Genomic DNA, 26,210 nt, shown 5'->3' with positions numbered 1-26,210 from the left:
GCAGACACCATTTATCTTCCCCTCCCCCACCCTAGATAGACAGGAGCCAATGCTAACACTCTCCATCCACCTTGCCAGCACTACCTGCCCCATCCCAACATTCCCTTGTGGACCCACTCCACCCAACTAACCGGCCTATCCCTACAAGACATCTCCTGCCCTGCCACACCCAGGAGGCAGCCTATGCTGGACCTATGCCATTCTAAAATTACTTCTGCCCTGGGTAGGTGGGGAGATATTACCAACTACCAGTGTGACAACAACTCCTGCCACCAGATTTCTTAGATAGTTGGGCAAGGAGCAAGCCCTGCCCTTTGGTATGCCTGTAGTTACTTGGCCGCCTAACTGCAGACAGCTAGGATGAGTACTGGTCACGTCCACCAATGAGGCTGTGGTGGGCGCAACTGGGCCTATCAGTAGCATGGGGAGCAAACCCTGACAGTGCACCTTCAGCAGGCAAAGCAGGTCAATGCAACCACCTGCGCTAAAGGCAATCTTGACTCTGCCATAACAGAATGGTGCACACAGCCCACATGGGAATACCTCTGGAGCACCTGGTTCTAGTGACAAGAGCGACGTGTGCTATGTGGCACCACAGGACCTCTTCTACACAAGGCCACTACTTTTTAAAGACCAGGAGATATACCTGGCCTACCTGATACATAGAAACATAGAGAGAGAAATTGAGGAGATAAAGGAATTGCCACAAATGAAAGAACAAGACAAAATCACAGCAAAAGAGCTGAATGAAATGGAGATAAGCAATATGCCTGACGAAGAGTTCAAAGTCATAGTCCTTAAAATAATCATTGGACTTGAGGGGAAAAAATTAACAAATTCAGTGAAAACATCAACAAAAATATACATAAAATATAAAAAAAGACCTGTTAGAACTGAAGAATTCAATAACTAAAATAAAGAATGTACTAGGAGAAAACAACAGATTCCAGGATGCAGAAGAAAGGATTAGCAGTCTTGGAGACAGGATTATGGAAAGGAATCAAACTGAACAACAAAAAGAAAAATGAATAACAAAAAGTGAGAATAGGTTAAAGGATCCCTGCAACATCAATGTAATAATATTCACATTATATGAATCCCAGAAGTGATAAAGAGGCAGAAAATTTATTTGAAAAAATAATAGCTGAATACTTCCCTAATCTGGAAAAGGAAATAGGCATCCAGGTCCAGGAAGCACAGAAAGCCCCTACTATGAACCTAAGAGGTCCACACTAGAACACATAATAATTAAAATGGAAGAAAGTAATGATAGAACTTAAAAGCAGCAAGAGAACACAGTTACATACAAGGGAAACCCCATAAGGCTATCAGCTGACTTCTCAGCAGAAACTTTGCAGGCTAGATGGGAGTGGCATACATATTCAAAGTGCTAAAAAGAAAAAACCTACAGCCAAGAACATTGTACCTCACAAGATTATCATTCAGAATTGAAGGAGAGATAAAGAGTTCCCCACACAAAAATTAAGGGAATTAATCACCACTAAATTATCCTTACAAAAAATGTTAAAGGGAATTATTTAAGCAGAAGGACAGGCCTTCACTAGACCAAAATTACAAAAGAAAAATTTCATGGGTGAAAGCTACACACAGTAAAGGTAATAGATTAATCATTTGCAAAGCTCATATGAAGGTTAAAACACTTAAGTTATATAATCAATTATATTCTACAAAAGTTAGACAAGGGAGACATAAAATAAGAAAGACATAAAATGTGATATCATATACATAAAATGTGGAGAGGGGAATAAAAATCTAGTGCCTTTAAAATGTGTAAAATTTAAGTGACTGTGAACATACTATAGCCCACTATCCACATAAGATGTTACATATGAACCTATTAGTAACCATAAATCAAAAACTTACAATAGATACACAAAAAATAAATAGGAAACCAAACTTAACACTACAGAAAGCCATCAAACCACAAAGGGAAGAGAGCAAAGGAAGAAAAAATAGAGAAAAACTACAAAAAACAACCAGAAAACAATTAACAAAATAGCAGTAAAAACATACCTATCAATAATTACTGTAAATATAAATAGACTAAATGTTCCAATCAAAAGACATAGGGTGACTGAATGGATAAAAATACAGCATCCATCTATATGCTGCTTATAAAATATTCACTTCAGACCTAAAGACAGAGACTGAAAGTGAAGTAACCTGAAAAAGATAGTCCATAAATAAAAGCCGGCGAAAAAAATAAAAGCTGGGGTAGCAATATTTATATCAGACAAAGTAGACATTAAAACAAAGACTCTATGGGGGTGCCTGGGTGGCTTGGTTGGTTGAGCATCCGACTCTTGTTTTTGGCTCAGGTCATGATCTCACAATTTGTGAGTTCGAGTCCCAGATCAGGCTCTGTGTTGGCAGTGTGGAGCCTGCCTCAGAGCATCTGCCTCCCTCTCTCTACCCCTCCCCTGCTTGCACTCTCTCTCTCTCAAAAATAAATAAACATTAAAAAAAAGTACAGCGGGGTGCCTGGGTGGCTCAGTCAGTAAAGTGTCCGACTTTGGCTCAGGTCATGACCTCGCTGTTCATGAGTTTGAGCCCTGTGTCAGGCTCTGTGCTGACAGCTTGGAGCCTGGAGCCTGCTTCAGATTCTGTGTCTCCCTCGCTCTCTGCCCATCCTCTGCTCACACTCTGTCTCTGTCTCCCAAAAATGAATAAACGTTAAAATTTTTTTAAATAATAAAGCAAATACTGTATCAAGAGATAAAGAAAGGCATTACATAATGATAGAGGGATCAATCCAACAAGAAAATATAACATTGCAAATATCTATGCACCAAACATAGGAGCACCTAAACACATGAAGCAAACAGTAACAGACACAAAGGCAAAAACTGACAGTAAATAAAATGACAGTAGGAGACTTTAATACCTCATTTACATCAATGAACAGATTATCCAGACAAAAAAAATCAAAAAAGAAACACTGGCTTTAAATGACAAATTAGACCAGATGGACCTAACAGATACATACAGAATCTTCCATCCAAAAACAGAAGAATTCATTCTTTTCAAGCACACATGGAACATTCTCCAGGAGAGATCATATTTTGGGTCACAAGACAGGTCTCAATAAGTTGGTGAACACTGAAATCATATCAAGCATCTTTTCTGATCAAAATTGTATAAAACTAGAAATAAATTACAAGGAAAAAAAAAACTGGAAAAAACACAAACACATGGAGGCCAAACAACATGCTATTAATCAACTCATGGGTCCATAAAAAAATCACAGGAAACACAAAAGATACATGGAAACAAATGGAAATGAAAATACAATGGTCTAAAATCTATATGCACAGCAAAAGCAGTCCTAAAGGGGAAGTTTATAGTGATACAAGCCTACCTCAAGGAATAGAAAGAATATAGTATAAATAACCTAGCCTATACCTAAAAGAGATAGAAAAAAGAAAAAAAAAAAGAACAAGTTAAGCTCAAATCAAGTAGAAAAAAAAAGATTAGAGTGGAAATAAATGAAAGGGGAGACTAATCAAAAAGGATCAGTGAAATCAAGAACTAGTCCTTTGAAAAGAAAACCAAAATTGATAAAACCTTACAGCTAAGGCTCATCAAAACAGAAAAAGAAAAAAGAAAAAAGAAAATTAAAAAAAAAAAAAAAAAGAAAGAACGCAAGTAAAATAAAAAATGAAGGAGGAGGGGAGCCTGGGTGGCTCAGTCAGTTGAGCGTCCGACTTCAACTCAGGTCACAATCTCGCGGCCCGTGAGTTCGAGCCCTGCGTCGGGCTCTGGGCTGATGGCTCAGAGCCTGGAGCCTGCTTCCGATTCTGTGTCTCCCTCTCTCTCTGCCCCTCCCCCGTTCATGCTCTGTCTCTCTCTCTGTCTCAAAAATAAATAAATGTTAAAAAAAAATTTTTAAATGAAGGAGGAGAAATAGCCATCTATACCACAGAATTACAAAAAATTATGAAACTACTGCAAAAAATTATATGCCAACAAATTGGCAACCCTAAAAAAAAATGGGTAAATTTCTAGAAACTAACAATTCCCCAAAGCTGAATCAGGAAAAGATAGAAAAGTTGAACAGACTAATTACTAGTAATAAAATTGAATTAGTAATCAAAAAACTCCCAACAAATAAAAGTCTAGGACCAGATGGCATCACAGGTGAATTCTACCAAACATTAAAGAAGAGTTAATACCTATTTTTCTCAAACTATTACAAAAAAATAGAAGAGAAAGGAAAACTTCTAACCCCATTCTATGAAGTCAGCATTACTCTGATACCAAAACAAGACAGAGATAGTACAAAAAAAAAAAAAAAAAAAAAAAAAAACAACTATAGGCCAGTATCTCTGATGAGCATAGACTCAAAAACTCTCAACAAAATATTAGCAAACCCAATTCAACAGTACATTAAAAGATTCACTCACCATAATCATGCATTATGCAAGGGATGCAAGGGTAGCTCAATATTTGCAAATCAATCAATATGGTACATCACATTAACAACAGGAAGGATAAAAACTATACGATAATCTCAATTGATACCGAAAAAGTATTTGACAAAATACAACATCCATTAGTGATAAACACCCTCGACAAACTGGGTTTACAGAAACATCTCAATGAAGTCCACATCTGAAAAACTTAATGCTAAAATCATACTCAGTGGTGAAAAACTGACAGCCTTCTCTCTAAGTCAGGAATAAGACAGGGATGTCCACCACTTTTATCCAACATAATACTGGAAGTCCTAGCCACAACAATCAGACAAGAAAATGGAAAAAAAAAAAAAAAAGGCAGCCAAATTGGCAAGGAAGAAGTAAAACTGTCACTAGCTGCAGATAGTGACATGACACTATACATAAAAAACCCTAAAGACTCTACCAAAAAACTATTAGAAGTAATAAATCAATTCAGTAAAGTTGATGAATACAAAATTAATACACAAATCTATTGTGTTTTTATACACTAATAATGAACTATTGGAAAGTGAAATTAAGAAAGCAATCCCATTTGCAGTTGCTCAAAAAGAATAAAATACGTAGGAATATATTTAACCAAAGGGGTAAAAAAGACCTATACTCTGAAAACTAGAAGACATTGATAAAAGAAATCAAAGACAACATAAACAAATAAAAAACATATCATGCTCATGTATTGGAAGAATTAATACTGTTAAATGTCCATACTACCCAAAGCAATCTATAGATTCAATGCAATCCCTATCAAAATACACCTTTCAGAGAAGTAGCATCTTTCACAGAACTGAAATATACAATACTAAAATTTGTATGAAAACACAAAAGACCTCGAATAGCCAAAGCAATCTTGAGAAAGAAAAGCAAAGCTGGATGCATCACAATTCTAGATTTGAAGATATATTAGAAAGCTGTAGTAATCAAAACAGCATGGTACTGGCACAAAAACAGACTTCTAGATAAATGGAATATGATAGCCCAGAAATAAACCCACACCTATATGGCCAATTAATCCATGATAAAGGAGCCAAATATATACAATGGGGAAAAGACAGTCTTTTCAACAAATGGTATTGAGAAAACTAGAAAGCTACATGAAAAAGAATGAAACTGGACCACACTGTTGCAACATACACAAAAACAAACCAAAAATGGATTAAGAACCTAATTGTGAGAGTTGAAAACATAAAACTCGTAAAAAACAAAACAAAACAAAAACAAAGAAAAAAAACAAAGGCAGTGATCTCTTGGGCATTGGCCTTGGCAACATAGTTATGGATATGTCTTCTCAGGAAAGAGAAACAAAAGCAAAAGTAAACTATAAGGACTACCTCCATATAAAAAGCTTTTGCACAGCAAATGAAATCATCAACAAAACAAAAAGGCTACCTAATGAATAGGAGAAAATATTTGCAAATGATACATATAATTAGGATGTATCCTAATATATATAAATATATATCCAAAATATAAAAAGAACTTATACAATTCAACATCCCCCCAAAAATAAAAAATAGGACAAAAAATGGTAACCACCCTTATTGTCATGAGCATGAGTAACGTATGAAATTGTCAATTCAGTATGTTTCACTGCTGAAACTAATATATCACTGTGTATCAATTATCCCTCAGTAAAAAATTTTAAAGAAAAAATTATCAGGGACCCCTGAGTGTCTCAGTCAGCAGAGCATCCAACTCTTGATTTTGGCTCAGCTCTTCATCTCACAGTTTGTGAGACCGAACCCTGCAGTGGGCTCTGCACTATTAGCTGCTTGAGATTCTCTCTCCCTCTTTCTCTGCCTCCCCTCCCCAATAAATAAATAAACATGAAAAAAAACTTAAAAAGAAAAATGATCAGGAGATATGAGACATGTGCAAAACTGCCAATAGAAAACAAAAGTTGTTCAACCTCATTTGTCTCCAGTAAATACAAATTATAACAGTGAGATATTTCACATTTTCAGATTGGCAAACATTTAGAAACATGTAAGAAAATGACAACTCATATTTAAGATAAGAGTGTAAATCAGTACAACTTTTGAGAGCAATTGGGTGATACCTAGTAAGCTGAAGACACTCATGCCCTTCACTCTCATATTCTGCCATTGTCATTGACACTAGAAATAACCTTGCATAGTGAGCCCAAGTAGATTTGTATTACATATACAGATTTTACCATTGCTTGTGATACCAATGGGCTAGTATGGATGGGTATGGTTTTACTACATCAAGAATTAACTTTTATTGGCACCTGGGTGCCTCAGTCAGTTGAATCCAAATCTTGATTTTGGCTCAGGTCATGATCTCATAGTGTGTGAGATTAAGCCCTGTGGCAGGATCTGTGCTGACAACATGGAGCCTGCTTGGGATTCTCTCTCTCCCCTCTTTCTGCCCCTCTTCTGCTCACACACTCTCTCTCTTTCAAAATAAATACATAAATGTTTATAAATATAAATATATAATATATAAATAAATATAACTATATATAATATAATATATAAATATTTACAAATATAATAAATATATTATTTATATAAATATATAAACTTAAAAAAAGAACTTGTAAAAACCTTATTAATTGCCTAGATTACCCATTTTATGGTTTTCTCCTTCCTTTTGAGTTGGAGTGATCCAAATATTTTAATACACATGGAACCAATTCCCTACATATAAAAAATGCTGACATAGCAAACATTTACAAATACCCTTTTGGGGGTCCACATTTCTATCATGTACTGAAATTAAGAATAAATGTTCTCTTACTTTGTTATGGCTTTGCACACTGCAGCCTCCCTGACACGTAAGTCTACTTAATCTCTACTCCATCACAAACTGTCAACCTGGTGGAGATAAAGTAAATATTCAGCAAATATTTAGCTAACTAAAACTGGCTTCAGTAGTGACATCAGCAAATGGCCAAAAAAGATGCCCCTTGCTCATATCCTCTCGCAACGATAATTTGGCATCCATCCACAGACAAAAGTACCTTATGAGAGATGTTAGATGCAACGCCACATGCCAAAGTACACAGGAGAAGTACTCCCTGGCCCTGCATTGAGTAATAGGTATATCAACCTCAATCCTGGCTCTAGCCCCTCTTGACTGCACTCCAGGAGATCTGGGGAACACTGTCTCAGACAACCACCCACAAATGAGAGATCCTTTGTGAAGTCAAGTTTCTAGCAGAGAAGTTCTAGCACACCAGTAAAGCAAAATTATATAAGTTTGTACTCACTGGAGAAGAGAAACAGTTCAACACATCACCCCTCTACCAAGGCAGCACAGTTCAATGCCAGAAGAGATTTTCTTGGCCCATGATTTCTCCTACAAGGGAAAGTAAGAACATATGAGTAAGTGCCTAGCTCTCCAGCTGTGCAGGAAACTGCCCAAGAGGCCCATTTCTTTCTTGTCACATCCAAAGTATTAAGTCATGAGTTGCATGAGTTTGGGGTAGGGAGGTAGCTGAAAGCAGTGGATAAGATTCTCACGGGGGATTAATGGGACATGGGGATCCTACTGTGTCACAGACTCCATCAAAAAGCCAACCCACAATCACTACGGACACTTCACTAACAGATTTTGTCAGTTGGCCCATAGGCACCACCAGCAGTCTGCACATCTAACTCACACCCCAACCCTGTGGCTGATACCTTCAGTATATTCCCAATGACAGTGACAATTGAGCTTTTCAAGATGACTGGTGAGCACATGCAAACAGCTGGCCCCTAATCTTCAGGACCAGAAGACACCACACACTTGACCTTTAGCTCCACCCTTAGGAAAATGAGAGGGAGATTGTCAGCACCCAGATAGGTGCATTGCAGAGTTGATTTTTTTTTTAATGCTTGTTTTGAATTTCTACCACAAGAGGGAGCAAGAAACATGGATCGGATGTATCTGGAGAAGGTCTGAGAATGTTGCAGAATAACTAGAGGGTGGACAGAAGACATTTCTCTCCAGTCAGTCAGTAAAGACTGGAGGAAGTTATTGTTACTCAATGCAAAGGTAGCAACACAAGACTTCGAGGAACATGAAAAATCAAAGAAACATGACACGAGCAAGGACCATAATAATCTTTCAGTAACCAACTGTGAAAACATGAATATCTGCAATTTATGATAAGGAATTCAAAATAATTGTTTCAGGGAAGCTCAGTGAGCTATAAGAAATACAGGAAGACTATTCAACAAAATCAGGAAAATAATACATGAACAAAATGAGAAGTTTAATGAAGAGTTAGAAATAATAAATAAGAACCAAACAAAAATTCTGAAGCTGAAGAATACAGCGAATGAAATGAAAAATGCAATAGGAAGAATCAACAGAAGAATGGATCAAGCAGAAGAAAGAGTCTGTGAATTAGAAGACAAGATCTTTTAAATTATTCCGCTGGAGAAGAACAAAGAAAAAAGAATGAGAAATAATGAAGAAGGCCTACATAATCTATAGGATACCAGCAAGAGCAACAATTTGCTAATTATTTGGGTCCCAGAAGCAGAACAGAGGGGAAAGGGTGCTTAAAGCTTATTTAAGGAAATAATGACTGAGAACTTCCCAAATCTGGGGAGATATTTGGACATCCAAGTTTATGAAATGTATAGGTCACCAAACAAACTCAAATAAAGAACTCTTCTCCAAGACACATTATAGTAAAACTGTAAAAAAAAAAAATCAAAGAAAAAAATCTTAAAGGCAGCAGGGAAAAGAAGTTTGTAAATTACCATGGAACCCCCACTGGACTACTAGATTTCTCAGCAGAAATCTTATAGGCCATTACAGAGTAAATATGATATAGTCAAAATGCTGAAAGAAAAAAAAAACTGTCAACCAAGAATACTCTATCTGGAAAATTTGTCTTTCAGAAATTAAAGAGAAAAAAAGAAGATTCCATACAAACAGTGCTGAGGGAGTCATCACCAATAGACGTTATTTTATTAAGAAATCCTGAAGTGAGTTCTTTGAGTTGAAAGAACAGCGATTATTAACATGAAAACATATGAAAATATAAACAAATTGATAAAAATAAGCACACAGTCAAATTCAGAGTATTCTAATACCATAATATTAGATATTAATATGCTCATATGGTAGCCCATTAACCACTTAACTCTAGTATAAAGGTTAAAGGACAGTGAAATAACTATAGCTAAAATAATTTGTTAATAAACACACAATATAAAAAAAGATAAACCTGACATCAAACACTTTAAAGAGGGGACTAAATGGTAAATTTTTGTATGTGATCAAAGTTATCAGCTTAAAATAGACTGTTTTTATACATAATGCTTTATGTAAGCTTCACAGCAACCACAGAACAAAAAAACCTACACTAAATACACAAAAGACAAAGAGAAGGAAATCAAAGCATTCCATTATGAAAAATCATTAATTATCAAAGGGGGACAGCTAGAGAAGAAGAATAGAACAAGGAAACTACAAAAGAGCCAGATTAATAAAATGGCATTAGTGTACTTACCAATAAGCAAGGACTTAAATTTAAATAGATTCAATTATCCAATCAAAAGGCATTGAATGGCTGGGTGGCTAAAAAAAATGAGACCCAAATAAACACTGCCTCTAAGAGGCTCACTTCAGATTTAGGAACACACACAGTCTCAAAGTGAAGTGATGGAAAAAGATCTTCCATGAAGTGGAAACCAAAAGAGAGCAGTGTTAGCTATACTTATATAAGAAAAAAAAAAAACAAAACAGACTTTAAGCTAGAAACGGTAGACAAAGAAGGTCATTATGTAACAATAAAGGTGTCGATTCATCAAAAGGATACAATCATCATAAATATATATGCACCCAACATTAGGGTACCTAAATATATTAAGCAAATACTACAGATCTGAAGGGAGAAATTAACAATACAATAGTAGTTGGAGACTTTAATACCCTACTCCTGACAATGGATAATCCAGACAAAAAATAAATATGAACATGGACTGGAATTATACTTTAGGCCAAATGGACCTAAAAGATATGTACAGAACACTGTATCCAAAAGCAGCAACATACACATTCTTCTCAAGTGTAGAAAAAGCAATTTCAGAGGTAGATCATATGATGGGTTACAAAATATGTCTTAATAAATTTAATAAGACTGAAATCATACCAAGTATCTTTTCTGAACACAGTGGTCTAAGACTAGAAATAAGTAGCAATAAAACTGAAAAATTAACAAATATGTGGAAATTAAACAAAACAGTCCTGAACAATTAATGGGTCAAGAAGAACTCGAAGGGGAAATCTCAAATATATATATATATATATATATATATACATATACACGCATGTATATATATACGTATGTATATATACATGCGTGTATATATAGAGAGAGAGATATATATAGATATACATATAAACAAATGAAAACAGAAACACAATACCAAAACTTATAAGATTCAGCAAAGCAACTGAAACAGGGAAGTTTATAGCAATAAATGCCTACATTAAGAAAAAAAGAAAGATTGCAAATAAGCAATCTAACTTTACACCTCAAGGAACTAGAAAAAGAAGATCAAACTAAACCCAAATGTAGTAGAAGGAAAGAAATGACAAAGAACACAGCAAAAATAAATGGAGACCATAAAACAATAGAAAAGGTCAAATGAAATTAAGAGCAGTTTTTTGAAAAGATAAACAAAATAAACAAACTTTTCATTGACTAAGAAAAAAAGAATAAAATACAGAAAATCAGAAATGAAAAAGGAGACATTACAACTGAAACCACAGATGAAAAAAAGGATTATAAGAGACTACTATGAATGATTACATGCCAACCAACTGGATAACCTCAGAGAAATACACAAGTTTCTAGAAACATACAACCTACCAAGACTGAATTGTGAAAATAGAACAAACCAATATTGAGATTGAATCAATAACCAAAAATGTCTGAACAGAAAAAAAGTCCTGGGCCAAGTGGTTTCCCTGGTAAAGTCTACCAAACATTTAAAGAAAAATTAACACTAATTCCTCAAATTCTTCCAAAGAATTGAAGAGTAGGGAACACTTCCAAAATTTTTTTACAACACCAGCATTACCCTGATACCAAAGTTAGATAAAAACACTAAAAAACAAACAAACAAAAGGTTATAGGCCAACATCCCTGTTTCACATGATGCAAAAAGTTTCATGAAAATGTTAGAAAACTAAATTCAATAATACTTTAAAAGGACCGTACACCATGATCAGCTGGGGTTCATCCTTGAAATACAAAATCGTTTCATTATTATATGAATACATAATGTAATACATCACATTAATAGAATAAAAGATAAAAAATCATGATCATCTCAATAGAAGCAGAAAAGGCATTTGACAAAATCCAACATCCTTTCATGATAAAAACTCTCAACAAACTGGATATAGAAGAAATATACTTCAACATAATAAAGGACATGTATAATAAGCCAACGGCCAACATCTTGCTCAAAAAGTTGAAAAAAAGTTGAAAGCTTTTCCTCCAACATCAAGACAAAAACAAAAGTGACCACTCTCACTATTATTAAACATGGTACTGAAAATCCCAGCCACACCAATCAAGCAAGAAAAAAAAAATAAAAGGCACCCAAATTGAAAAGTAGTAAATTTGTCTCTGCTGCAAATGGTATGATCTTATATATAAAAAATCCTAATTATTCCACTTGCAGGATACAAAACCAGCATGCACAAATCACTAGCATTCCTATACATGAACAACAAAATATCTGAAAAATAAATGAATTGATCCCATTCACAACAGCATCAAAAACAATAAAATACTTAAAAACTTAAACAAGAACAATGACCTGTACACTGAAAACTGGAAGACATTGATGAAAAAAAAAAAAAAATGAAGGCATAAATGAATAGGAAGATATCCCATGTAACGGATTAGAAGAATAAATATTGTTAACATGTTCATATCTACTCAAAGCCATCTGTCGGTTCAAAGAAATTCCTAACAAAATTCTAGCAGCATTTTTCACAGAAATAGAAAAACAATCCAAAAATCTTTATGGAATCACTTAGGGCTCCAGACAGCCAAAGCAATCCTAAGAGTGATGACTGAAGCTGGGAGCATCACACTTTCTGATTTCAAATTGTATTACAAAACTATAATAATCCAGACAGTATGACATTGGCATAAAAACAGATACATAGATTAATGGAACAAAATCAAGAGCCCAGAAATAGACCCTCACATGTACAAACAACTAATATTTGACAAAAGAAGGCAAGAATACTCAATGGGGAAAGGACTCTTTCTTCAATAAATGGTATTGAGAAAACTGGATAATCACATACAGAAGAATGAAACTGGACCCCTATTTTATACCATTCACAAAAAATTAATTCAAAATGGATTAAAGACTTAAACATAATACCTGAACCTCTGAGAAGAATACATAAGGAAAGCTCTTTGACATTGTCTTGGCAATAATTTTTTTGGATACGACACTAAAAGCACAAGTAACAAAAGCAAAAATAAATAAATGAGATTACATCAAACTAAAAAACTTCTGCATAACAAAAGAAACAACAAAATGAAAAGGCAACCTAATGAATAAAATGAGATATTTGCAAATTATATATTTGATAAAGGATTATATTCAAATTATATAAAAAACTCATGTGATATTATTTACTGAACAGTTAAAAAAGCAAACATGATTTAAAATGTGCAAAATTAATGAACAATTTTTCCAAAGAAGACATACAAATGGCCAAAAAGTACATGAAAAGATGTTCAACATCACTAATCATCAGGGAAATGGATACCAAAACCACAACATACAACTGCACACCTATTCGAATGGCTTTTATAAAAAAGACAGAGAGAAAGAGAACAAGCAAGGATGGGAAGAAAAGGAAATCCTTGTGCACTATCAGTAGGAATGTGAATTGGTACAGCCAGCCTAAAAAAATAGTGTGGAGGTTTCTTTAAATATTAAAAATAGAACTGCATGATATAGTAATTTCACTTCTAGATATGTATCCAAAGGAAATGAAATCAGGATCCCAAAGATATATACGCACTCCCATGTTCTCATAGCATTATTTGTAATAGCCAATAAGGAAACAACCTAAGTGCCTACCTGTAGGTGAATGGATGAAGATGTGGTGTGTATATATCGGATATGTATACATTCATACATACATACACACATATAGTGGAATATTACTCAGCCATGAAACTGAAGAAAATCCTGCCATATGACAACATGGATGGAACTTGAGGGTATTATGCTAAGTGAGTCACACAGAGAAAGACAAATACTGTATGATATAATTTATAAGTGAAATCTTAAAAACATGAACTAATGTAAATAGAGAGTAGAATGGTGGTTGCCAGGGACTAGAGAAAATGGGGAGATATCCGTCAAAGGATCTAAACTTCCAGTAATACAATAAATAAGTTCTGGGGTTCTAATGTACAACACAGGAATCATAATTGACAATACTGAATTATATACTTGAAAGAGACTAAGAGAGTAGGTCTTAATTGTTCTTATCACAAAAAAGAAATGGTAATTACATGAAGGGTTAACTAACACTACTGTGGTAGTCATTTTGTAGTGTGTGTCAGATCATCACAATATACACTTTATTCTTTTTAATTTTATTTTTTTATTCTTTATTTTTAGAGGGGGAAGGGACAGAGGGAGAGAGAGAGAAGATATCTTAAGCAGGCTCCACACTCATTTTCAGAGCCCAATATGGGCTTTGATCCCACAACCCTGGGATCATGACCTCAGCCAAAATCAAGAGTTGGCTGCTGAACTGACTGAGCCACCCAGATGCTCCTACAATTTAAACTTACACAATATTTTATTTCAGTGATATCTCAATAGACCTGGAATTATAACTTTTAAAAAACTGGTTTGTGATCAAGGAGGCAAACACTTCTGTACATATGCTGCTATTAAAAAGTAAAATCAGGGGTGCCTGGATGGCTCAGTCTGTTGAGTGTCCGACTTCAGCTCAGGTCATGATCTCATGGTTCATGAGTTCGAGCCCCACATCGGGCTCTATGCTGACAGCTCAGAGCCTGGAGCCTGCTTCCAATTCTGTGTCTCCCTCTCTCTAGGTCCCTCTCCCCCTCATGCTCTCTCTTTCTCTCAAAAATAAATAAATGTTAAAAAAATTTTTTTAAGTAAAATCATTATTATAAGCAAATATGGAAGAGTATATCATTATACAATAAAAATATAATCTGTGTATTTATGCTTTTGTCAATAAGTCATATTAATTTGAAACTATAAAGAAAAGATCTTTCCTCTACAAAGTATTTATCAGTGCACCTGGGTGGCTCAGTCAGTTAGGCGTCTGACTTCAGCTCGGGTCATGATCTCGCAGTTCGTGGGTTTGAGCCCTGCATTGGGCTCTGTGCTAACAGCTCAGAGCCTAAAACCTGCTTTTGGATTCCATGTCTCCCTCTTTCTCTGTCACTCCCCCACTAGCACTCTGTCTCTCTCTCTCTCAAAAATAAATAAACACTTTTAAAAAACTATTTATATATACTTCGATGCAGCAATCACTGTGTTCACTGAAGTCATCTTTAAGAACAGTAATTCCATTCTTTCAGAAAAATTAAGACTAAATTTAGGATTATGTGACTAGAGAGGATTCACACAGGGGATTCATGGAATTTTATGAAACTCCCTTTCTAGGAGTCCCACTTTGTGGTTCTATCATTTCCAAGAGATAGGGTAAAAAAGTTTGGTATTTCTGAATAAACTTGTCACCATACAAATTGTTACTAAAGTTTAAGGGCTATTTTTCTTCTATTTCTTTATTTTGGCTTCTCTGAACTATCTTATGATTTTAGGAATTGCATATACTTCTACCATACTATGAACAATGGTCATCTATATATATAATCAAGATGGAGAATTCTCCTGAGGAACTGAACTATTAAAAACCATAAAGTGTTCACATCTAATTTCTCCAGGTATATTCACTACAGTAAGAAATACAACAGTATTTGTAGAAAATAAATAGAAAAATACTTTATTGTATTGTGGCCACATGAATAATATATTATATTTTAACTGAGAAGTTACATTTCTTAAATCATTAACCTGTGGCTTGTTTTTTTGCTTTTTTTTTTTTCTTCTTTTTTAGTTCATGTCAATATGCAGTACATTTACTTCTCCGGGGATGTTTTGTTTTCTCTTTCATGCTCCACAGGCCTCCATTAAAACCAAAGTTTACCAACAGATCATTAGAGTTGTTTATCAAAAGCATCCCTTTTTTATTAGTATTTGTGAGTAGTGCCCTTTAATATAAAGTGAACAGAATACATATTAACCAAGTTATAGATCTTCATTCAGTGATTACATATATTTGTATATATGTATATATTTCCACATGCAATATATGAAATCTAAATGTGATATTTTTATTCCCATTTTACATAACTTTCATTCTTTTTTTTTTTTTCAACGTTTTTATTTATTTTTGGGACAGAGAGAGACAGAGCATGAACAGGGGAGGGGCAGACAGAGAGGGAGACACAGAATCGGAAACAGGCTCCAGGCTCTGAGCCATCAGCCCAGAGCCCGACGCGGGGCTCGAACTCACGGACCGCGAGATCGTGACCTGGCTGAAGTCGGACGCTTAACCGACTGCGCCACCGAGGCGCCCCACATAACTTTCATTCTAATACCAATTTGAAATCATATATTTTTAAATATTACATAAAGACTCAAAGGTTAGTTTAAAATTAACTGTTTCTCTATCTTGCCTTCCTCTCCCCCAAAAAAGCAATGGGAAAAAGAAGGGTTAGTAGCATTCATCACTAATGTTAAAGAGATACAAGACAAATGAATAAAACAAAGTGTGAAGAAAATGGCCAAACTAAAATGTGATATATTCATTAGAATCTCTTAAGATTTAGTCATTAATGCACATGTATGGCTACATTTTCATATTTACCTAACAAAAAAATATTGGCCCCCCAAGAACTTGGAAAGAAATAAGATTTTCATCAAGAATTAAAATTCAAGAGGAACACATAATAAGTCTTCTCAAAGAGGTAGGATGATTCTCAGGCAAGGTTTAAGTGACTTTATAATAATCTAATGGATAGTGTTACTATAGCATAAGGAAGAATGGGTGAATGCCAGGCTGGTTAATCTAGAAGCAAAGAGAAAAACAGAAGCCGTGCCCATCTGTAGTAGGTCATTTCCAAAATGGTCCCTGATAACTCCTGTGTCCTGGTATTCAAATCCTTACTTGATCCCTCCCATACTGTAACAGCAGTCATTGGTCAGAATGACTAATAGAAAATGGCGGCAATGATAGTATGCCTTCTCCAAGACTAATTTCTAAAAGACTGAGGTTTCTGTCTTGGTTGCGACATCTCTCTCAATTCCTTGAATCTGGGGAATTCATGTCATATGCAACTCTATGGTGATAACTATGTGGTGAGGAACTGAAGCCCCCTTAAGCCAGTTAAGTGAACTGAAAAACAGATCCTCTAGCCCCATTCACATCCTCACAGAATGCAGCCTGGGCTGTATGTAGCTTGACCCCTGAGACTTTAAGTCAGGACCACTCAGCAAAACCAATCCCATATTTCTTGACCCTCAGCAAGTGTATGAGATAATAAATACGTTCATTGTTTCAAGCTGCTATGTTTTGGGAGTAACTTTTGTGCAGCTATGGATAACTAATACAACATCGAAGCACAGCAAGAGAGAGAGATTGGGCACTAAATTTTGATTTTCAGAATCACTAAGTTTTTCCCTTAATGAATATGAAAGCAAAGACTTTCCACCAATAACTCCCAAGACATATCGGAGATGAATGACTCCATGTGACCTACTTGTATCCTGCAACTTAACCTGCCGTTAAGCAATCCATGCATATAATTCCTCTTTTCCTGGTGTAATATTCACCACGCAACCCTCTAACTAATTTGAGTTACCAAGAAGTTCAACTACAAAGAGAAACTGCACTGATGATGCTGGCATGAGTATTCAAATCCCTAGGAAAGCTACTCTCCCTTCTAAGTTACATTAGCAATCTGATTCGAAATATTTGCATTGAAAGACCAGTCAATATGACTCTGCCATTGACAGAGTGCTATGAAACTTGGGATTCCTAGCCCACGACAACTGAGAGCCAAACTATCAAAGCACAAAAGTTGGTGTATTCACAAAAGTGGTATCTCCTTGAGGGGATAACCATAATCCTTCTGCAGATGACACTTCTCTTGAAACCAGCATGGCTCTGTGAGAGTACCTCATGTCTTCATAACAACATGACAAAAGAAATTCCCTGTCTCTGAAATCAAGCAAGAATTCCATGCAGGTTCCAGGAGGAAAGGGACATTGTCTTATGCACTCATTGGTATATCCTTTGCTTGGCACAGCAGGTCCTCAATAAATATTTGTTGAATAAACATAAACTTAAATACTAGTCAGACATTCTTCTGTGTTTCACACTCATTCCTCACAGAAGCCATTGTCTATCTTTCCTAATTTCCTCATATGTCCAAGAATGCAACATCTCCTATTATCAAATGACTTCTCTCCTAGTTCACCACTAAAATACATAAATTCTCTGGGGTGCCTGGGTGGCGCAGTCGGTTAAGCGTCCGACTTCAGCCAGGTCACGATCTCACGGTCCGGGAGTTCGAGCCCCGCGTCGGGCTCTGGGCTGATGGCTCAGAGCCTGGAGCCTGTTTCCGATTCTGTGTCTCCCTCTCTCTCTGCCCCTCCCCCGTTCATGCTCTGTCTCTCTCTGTCCCAAAAATAAATAAACGTTGAAAAAAAAAATTTTTTTTTAAATAAAAAATAAATAAAATAAAATACATAAATTCTTAAAAGGGAAGATCTCTTAACTTCCTGCCACAAAATTTATACCAATTTGTATCAACATTAAGAATACTAACATTAAGAATACTAACATATCCTAAAGACCATTCCATATTCACACATACATATGCACCTCATTTGGTTAAACTGGTAGATTCTTGACTTGTTCCTAATTCTAGTGGAAAATTTTCTAATATGTCACTATTTGTCACAATACGGACTAGGCTTTGTGGATGTAATTGTAAAGGAATTGTATTTCCAGCTCTCTTCTACTGATAATTATTATCAAAAAAATAGATGTTTCACAAATTATTTAACATTGGTTCTAGGTGTTAGAATAACATTCTAGTTAATAAATGTATAGGTCAAATGATATATATATATATTTTTTTTAATTATGAAAGATATTGCCCTACTACTCTCAAGAAAGTTCTACCACCTTACAATATTGCCACTATTCTATGGTAGTATCTATATACACACCTACTAGATATAAAGTTTTGGCCAATCTATTAAGGGAAAATTGGTTTTTGCATGCACTTTTTATTTTGTATACTGTCCAATTAAATGTGAGACTGACCACTCATTTTTGTAGTATAATCCATTTTGAATATTTTTCCAGTAAGATGCCTGTTTCAGGTTTTAAAAAAAAATTGTTCTGTTCATCTCATATTTATTGATTGGTGTAAATTCATTTTGTAAAACTAAATTTTTTGGGGCGCCTGGGTGGTGCAGTCGGTTAAGCGTCCGACTTCAGCCAGGTCACGATCTCGCGGTCCGTGAGTTCAAGCCCCGCATCGGGCTCTGGGCTGATGGCTCAGAGCCTGGAGCTTGTTTCCGATTCTGTGTCTCCCTCTCTCTCTGCCCCTCACCCGTTCATGCTCTGTCTCTCTCTGTCCCAAAAATAAATAAACGTTGAAAAAAAAAAATTTTAAACTAAATTTTTTAATTTTAATAATTATTTGTCATTGCTATATGACACAAGTATATTATATCCCTTATTTTTTGCTAGTTTTATTACATATTTGATATGTATAAACTTATATATGTAACATAAGTAAATTTATGAAAACATAAAGTTATAAAGTATATGAATAAAATGGGCAATTAACTTCATAATTATTTTGCATCTACCTGTGACATCTGTAAAACAATTGGGGAAAAATTGACTGCTGGGTTTTCCTATTCATTCAAGGTACATAGCCTTTCACTTCTTTTATATCTTACATATCTTACATGCCTGTTTGCATGGATACTGTTGTCAATGTATCATTCTTAAAAAATTCTACATTCCAGTTTGGTTTTTAATTGATTTAATTTCTTGCTAAATTCACTGCCTAAATCTAGTGGTTTATATTTTTTTAGAATTTTTCTATTCTTCACATCATTCTCTGGGTGAATTATAGCTTTATTTCTTCTATTCTAAGCTTTATATCTTTCGTCTTGCTTCATTACAATGGCCATGATATGATATCTGGGATAGTGATGAATAAATATGGTAAGTGCCAGTCTCTGAGGAAAAAATTTTAATATTTATAACCAATTAATATGCCATATACTCTATTTTTGTAGATACCTTTAAAGTAATTTTAAGCTTACTCTTTGCTTACAAATAACTTATTTTTTATCATAAAGAAATGTTATAATTTACCAAATGCTATTTCTACATCTATTGAAAAATTATACGATTTTCTTCCTTATTTTGTTACTGTGGGAAGTTACACTGGCTGATTTTAAAATGTTAAAGCAATCTCAAATTTCCTAACACCAAATTGTTCCCAAAGTCTCATCTTTTTATACACTGCTTGATGAATTTGATAATAATTTGCTTTGAATCATCACATCCTTGTTCATGAGAGTCATTAGTTTATAGATTTTTTTTTGAAATTTCTGTCCAGCTTCTGTTATTAATCTATGCACTAACCAAGGTAGGAAAATTTCTTTTTCATTCTCTATTCTCTTTAACATTATCTATTTTACAAAAGTATCGTAAGTTCAACAATAAATCACTTAGACCTATTTTTTTTTTTTTTTTTTATGCAGGGAAAGGTGTATGTATGTGAAGATTGTTAATCATGCATCCAATATATTTGGTAGATATAAGACTATTCAGATTTTCTATTTCCTCTTGTATTGGTTTTGGTGAATTTTGCTTTTAAAGGAAATTGTCCATTTAATTTATATTGTGAAATTCAGTAGCAGGTATGTGTTCATAATGTCAACTTTATTATCTTTTAAAATTCCTGCAAAAATTGTATTGTTCCCTTTTTCATTTCTGAACTTTGTACATTTTATTTTTTCCTTCTCTGGTCAGAGGTTTGATTCATTATTTAATGATTTCAACAATACCACACTTTTGACTTGGTTGATTATCTCAATTATATGTTTACTTTTTATTATTTTTTCTTACTTTATTATTTTATTAATTTAGATTACATTTGTTTTTCTTCTAATTTCTTGAGATATGTATTAGAAATTGATTTTCAGGGGTGCCTGGGTGGCTCAGTCAGTTAAGCTATGGACTTCTGCTCAGGTCATGATCTCAGTTTGTGAGTTTGAGCCCAGCATCTGCTGTTTGAGTTTTTGAACCTGCTTCAGATTCTCTGTTCCTCTCTCTCTCTCTCTCTGCCCCTCCTCCGCTGGCTCTCTCAAAATAAATAAGCATTTTTTAATTGATTTTCAGCCTTTATTTTTTCCTAATGGATGTACCAAATATATCATGTTTCTGCTTAGATGCAGAAAACCACAAGAGAACATCACTTCACACAGTGAGGAAAATCCAAATAATCCCCCAAATCATTTTTTTGTTTTTTTTAGCCAGAGAGCTGAAGTCAAAAGGCAACCAGATGAACTGAATTTCAAAAAGGTGTGTACTCCTGAGGAGCTAGAGACACAAACTGTTTTACCTTTTAAACAGCACTGGAGGGAGACGCGGCAGCCACAAGGGAGTAAGAAGAAAAGTAACAATTTCACAAACCCATCACTAGCTGGAAAAGCGTGGAATTCATGGAATTCATGGGAGCCCCAGACAGAAACGGAGCCTACATTCATTCAGATCGCTTTTCCCTGGCTCTAAACCCTGCGCTCCCGGGCGCAGAGCAGGACACCGCTGGAACTGTCTTTCCGGCCGTCGTAAAACCCCGCCCACTTCCTGGAGCCGGCTCTCGAAGGAAGCGAAAGCCTTCCGCTGCGCCTGGAGAAGCAGGGAGCGCTCTCACCGCTAGGGTTCCAGTAAATATCAACTGACTCTGATGCAGGGGTGGAAGCAAAAGGTGTCCGCCCCCTTGGGATGGAATGGCCAGGCTGTAGCCCTTGCTTTAGGTAAAGGGAAACCGCTGCTGAAAAGCCGAGAGGTAAAAGCTGCCTGCACTTACGTGGGAGACAGGAATGCCCACCTGCCCGCACCCAAAGCCCCGAACAGAGAAACAAACAATCCCTCTCACAACCGCCACCCAGGCCGAGGTATCTGCTGCTGCTGCTGCTGCTGCTGAGAGAGCAGTAAAGCGGCACCAACTGCCTCAGAAGGCAGGAAACCGGATTGAGCGCGGAATCCGAGTCGTGCACTGCTCCGATACAAAGCACAGGTGTGCTATCCCTGGGGGAGGCCAGGGAACTCTCGCAAGCAGGCTTACAGGGACATGTAGAGAATAGTGTTTATATTAGAAAATAAGAAAGGTCCTAAGTCGGTTAATTCAGCTTCCTCCTAAAACACAACTAGAGAAAGAAGGACAAATGAAGCCCAAAGCAAGAAAAGAGGAAATAATAAAGATAGCAGAAATCAATGAAATCGTAAACAAGTGAGAAAAAAAAAAAAAACAGAGAAAAGTCAATGAAATTCAAAGTTGGCTCTTTGAAGACATCAATAAAATCGATAACTCTCTAGTCAGAGAAACCAGGAAAAAAGGAGAGAAGACAGTATTACTATTTGTAGGAGTAAAAGCAGGGGAGGGTCCCTGCAAAGCCTACAGACATTAAAGGATAATATGATAATGTTAAACACAGCTGTATGCAAATAAAATCTCTGAAAGACACAATCTGGCAAAGCTCACTCAAGAAATAGGCAAATAGAATAACCCTATGTCAGTTCACGAAATTGAGTGTGGAGTGAAAAATCTTCCCACCAACAAAAGTCCACGCCCTGATGCCTGCTTTGTGAATTTATGGAAGGAATACTAATTCTACACGAAATTTTCCAGAAAATAGAAGAGGAGGGCACACTTCCCAACTCATTTTTTAAATTTTTGTAATGTTTATTTATTCTTGACAGAGAGAGACAGAGCATGAGCAGGGGAGGGTCAGAGAGAGGGAGATACAGAATCCCAAGCAGGCTCCAGGCTGTCAACACAGAGCCGGACACAGGGCTTGAACCCACGAACTGCAAGATCATGACCTGAGGTGAAGTAGGATGCTTAACCAACTGAGCCACCCAGGCACCCCTCTTCCCAACTCATTTTAAGATGCTAGCATTATCCTGATACTAAATTGTAAAACACTGTAAGAAAACAATAGATCAATATCCCTTATGAACATAGATGCAAAAATCCTTAATAAAACACTAGCAAAACAAATTCGGCATTTATAAAAAGAATTATACATTATGATCAAGTAGGATTTATTCCAGCAACACAAGAGTACTTAAGTGAAATTTATAGAACTAAATATCTACACTACAAAAAAAGAAAAATCTCAAAATGACCTCATAAACTATTAAAAACTAGGGGGCAAAAGGAGGAAATGAAACTCAAAGTAAGTAGAAAGGAATCATAAGCATAAGACCACAAACACAGAAATAAAACAACAAATCAATAGAGAAAAGTCAGTAAAAGTAAAAGCTTATTCTTTGAATATCAATAAACTGATAAACTTCTAGCCAAACTAACTGGAAAAAAAAAAAGGGGAGAGAACATAAATTACCCATAGCATAAATGAGAAAACATCACTACAGATTCTACAGTTACTTAAAATACAATGTGGAAATATTATGAAAAAAAATATTATGCCACATTTGACAACTGAGATGAAATGGTTACATTCTTTGAAAGACACAAAGTAGTAGTGCTCACTAAAGAAGAAATCGATAATATGAATTGAACTGTAGCTAGTAATTAACTTGAATTTATAGTTTAAAAAAATTCTTGCAAAGGAAACTATAGACCCATATGGTTTCACTGGTAAATTCCACCAAGTATTTAAGGAAGAAATACCAAAATTATACATACGCTCCTAGAAAATTAAGGAAGATGGAACACTTTCCAATTTATTATGTGAAGTCAGCATTAATGATACCAAATTCAGACAATCAACACAATTTTAAAATGGGCAAGAGACATGAACAGACACTACACCACAGCTAATATACTGAAGAAAAATAAGCATATGAGAAGGTATTTGGCATTATTAATCAGTAGGGTAATGTAATTCAAACCACAATTGGATACTATTCCACAACCACTAGGATGGGTAGAATTAAAAATCACTGACCATACCCAGTTTTATTATGGGGATTGAACACCCGGAATTCTCATATACTGCTGGTTTGGAATGTGATGCAATCAATTCACAAATCAGTTTGGCAGTTTCTTAAGTTAAACACACACCAACCATCTGACACAGCTATTCCACTTCTAGTTATCTCTGCAGAAAGGAAAGCTTGTGCCCAAAGATTCCTACATAAATGTTCATAGCTGTCTTATCTGTAATAACTAAAAAGTGGAAAATGTCTGTCAATAATTAATAGATTAAAAAATTTTGGTATATCAACACAATGGAATATTCTCAACAAGAAGAAATTGATTAATGATACACTAACATGGATGATCTAAAAAAAACTATGCTAAGTGAAAGAAGTCATGCTTCCATTCATATAACATTCTAGAAAATGAAAGGCAATTTTAATAATAGAAAGGAAATTATTAAATGGTTTAGATTATTTATTTAGGGATGAGGGGGCAAGGAAGAGTGAGGAGAAAGGACAATGGTGGGACACAATGAAACTTTAGAAAGGTGTTGCTGAATATATTCTTTATCCTTGTGATGGTGTTTTCATGAGTGTATACATATGTCAAAATTTATCACATTGTACAATTTAAATATATTTGTTTTATTATGTCTATTGTATTTTAACAAAACTATAAAAAATTTTTTTAAATATATCTACAACTAGGTTTGTTGTTTTACTCATATTTTCTTTGATTTTACTCAACTTATCCATTCCAAAACTGTGTTATTAGCTTGATTTAACACTAGGATTCTTTAATCTTTTGGTTGAATTGACTAATCACTATGCAATGTCTCTATCTTTTATAATGTTTCTTGACTTAAAATATACTCTGTTCGATATTTCTACAACCCCCACCAGTTTCTTTTGGTTAGTGTTTGGGATAGATAGATAGATACACAGATATCTCCAACCTTTTACTTTACTTTTTAAATTTTTTTTACACTTGGCTTTTATTTAAAATAGAATGAGCAGACACCTTGTAAATATGTGTTGATCTGGAAATGCTTTACATAATGTTTTTAATTTATTTATTTAAATTCAAATTAGTTAACACACAGTGTAGTATTGGTTTCAAGAGTAGAACCCAGTGATTCAATCACTTATATGTAACACCCAGTGCTCATCCCCAAAAGTGCTCTCCTTAATGCCCATCACCCATTTTGCCCATCCCCCCCACCCACCTCCCCTCTAGCAACTCTCAGGTTGTTCTCGATTCTTAAGAGTCTGTTATGGTCTGTCTCCCTCTCTGTTTTTATCTTATTTTTCCTTCCCTTCCCATATGTGGGGTGCTTCCTGTATTGGTTGTCTGGAGCAGAGGCCTGCTGTGTTGACTTAGTCTTGCCCAGCAAATAAGCAGTCGCCAGGCAGAGGGCGACGGGGTTTGGTGCAAGTGATCCTGCTTCCACTGGAGGCCACTATGCTGCTCTCTGAAGTCCCACCGTGTTGGTGTTGGGGGTAAAATGGCACCACCCCAATCTCTTGACCCTGGACGGGGGATCTCACACCCCTCACTGTTCAGGCAGCCCTAACACCCTTGCGAGGGCAGTCAGCTCGCCCTGCACCACAAATCTCCCACATTTTTTTTCTTTGGCGTGTGGCTGGGATTCAAAACTCAAAGTCTTAAAGTCTTAAAGGACCTGGCGCCGGGCGGACCCACCCCTCCTCCTCTGGAGTAGAACCTCTCCACTCTTTGTCTGAAATCCTTTGTTCCAGAAAAAAAAATGGTCCCACATTTGCAGGATCTATGGTGTAGCACCACTAAAAGCAGCAAAGCTTATATTCGCTCTGGATGAGCCTCTGTGCCCTGCTGATGAAAGGCCGCTTGTTGGCACCTGCAGGGTCTTTTGTCCTTGGGGAGGCAACAAACCTCCTTCCAAAAGCCATCCAGGAAGTGGAATGTTCACTCCCAGTGCTCCCTAGAGATCCCTACACCACCCTATGCACTCCAGGGCCAGCTCCTTCCTCCCCAGGAATGTGCCACAGCTCCGCTCCAAAGAAAGTCACGCACTTCCAAAACCTCAGTTTGAGCCCCATAATGCTGTTTGCAAAAAAGAAAAAGGAAAAAAAAATATGTGATGCTCAATACTTATGGCTCCCCAGTCCGTAGAGAGGTTTGCCTCTTGTGCAAACTTGATGTTGCACTTTCTCAACCCCTCTCATTCTCTCCCTTTTGTCTCTCCATGTAAAGAGTTCCCTCCCCTCTGCAGAACTGTTTTTCTCTCCTCCAATTCACTTCCATGCACCTTGCACGTGCCACACTGTCTCCCTCCATGGAGATCCTTCCGCCACTCTGCAGATCGATTTCCTGGGTGTTCCAAGTCATCTGACCTCAATACAGCTGTGTATGAAGGACAGGAAGGCCCAGAGTCCTTCTACTTCGCCATTTGAACTCCTCCCTCCAATCTTTCACTTTAAACC

The 26,210-nt window shown here is 35.9% G+C and overlaps 1 long non-coding RNA gene across 3 annotated transcripts in view; it reads right to left on the bottom strand.

Moving 5' to 3' along the window:
* Positions 1-21,581, bottom strand: part of LOC147577213 (uncharacterized) — a 410,290-nt gene extending 388,709 nt beyond the window's left edge. The window contains exon 1 of one of the 3 annotated variants that reach the window (XR_015240031.1): positions 21,199-21,581. This is a non-coding gene — a long non-coding RNA (uncharacterized LOC147577213). The remainder of the gene's footprint in view (positions 1-21,198) is intronic. The other 2 variants (XR_015240030.1, XR_015240032.1) reach the window with 2 other exon arrangements.
* Positions 21,582-26,210: the final 4,629 nt, after the last annotated feature.

This window comes from Puma concolor, chromosome C2 (genome assembly GCF_028749965.1).
Source record: "Puma concolor isolate L17-30 chromosome C2, mPumCon1.1.hap2, whole genome shotgun sequence".
NCBI lineage: Eukaryota > Metazoa > Chordata > Mammalia > Carnivora > Felidae > Puma > Puma concolor.
This window is presented reverse-complemented; position numbering and strand designations above follow the sequence as displayed.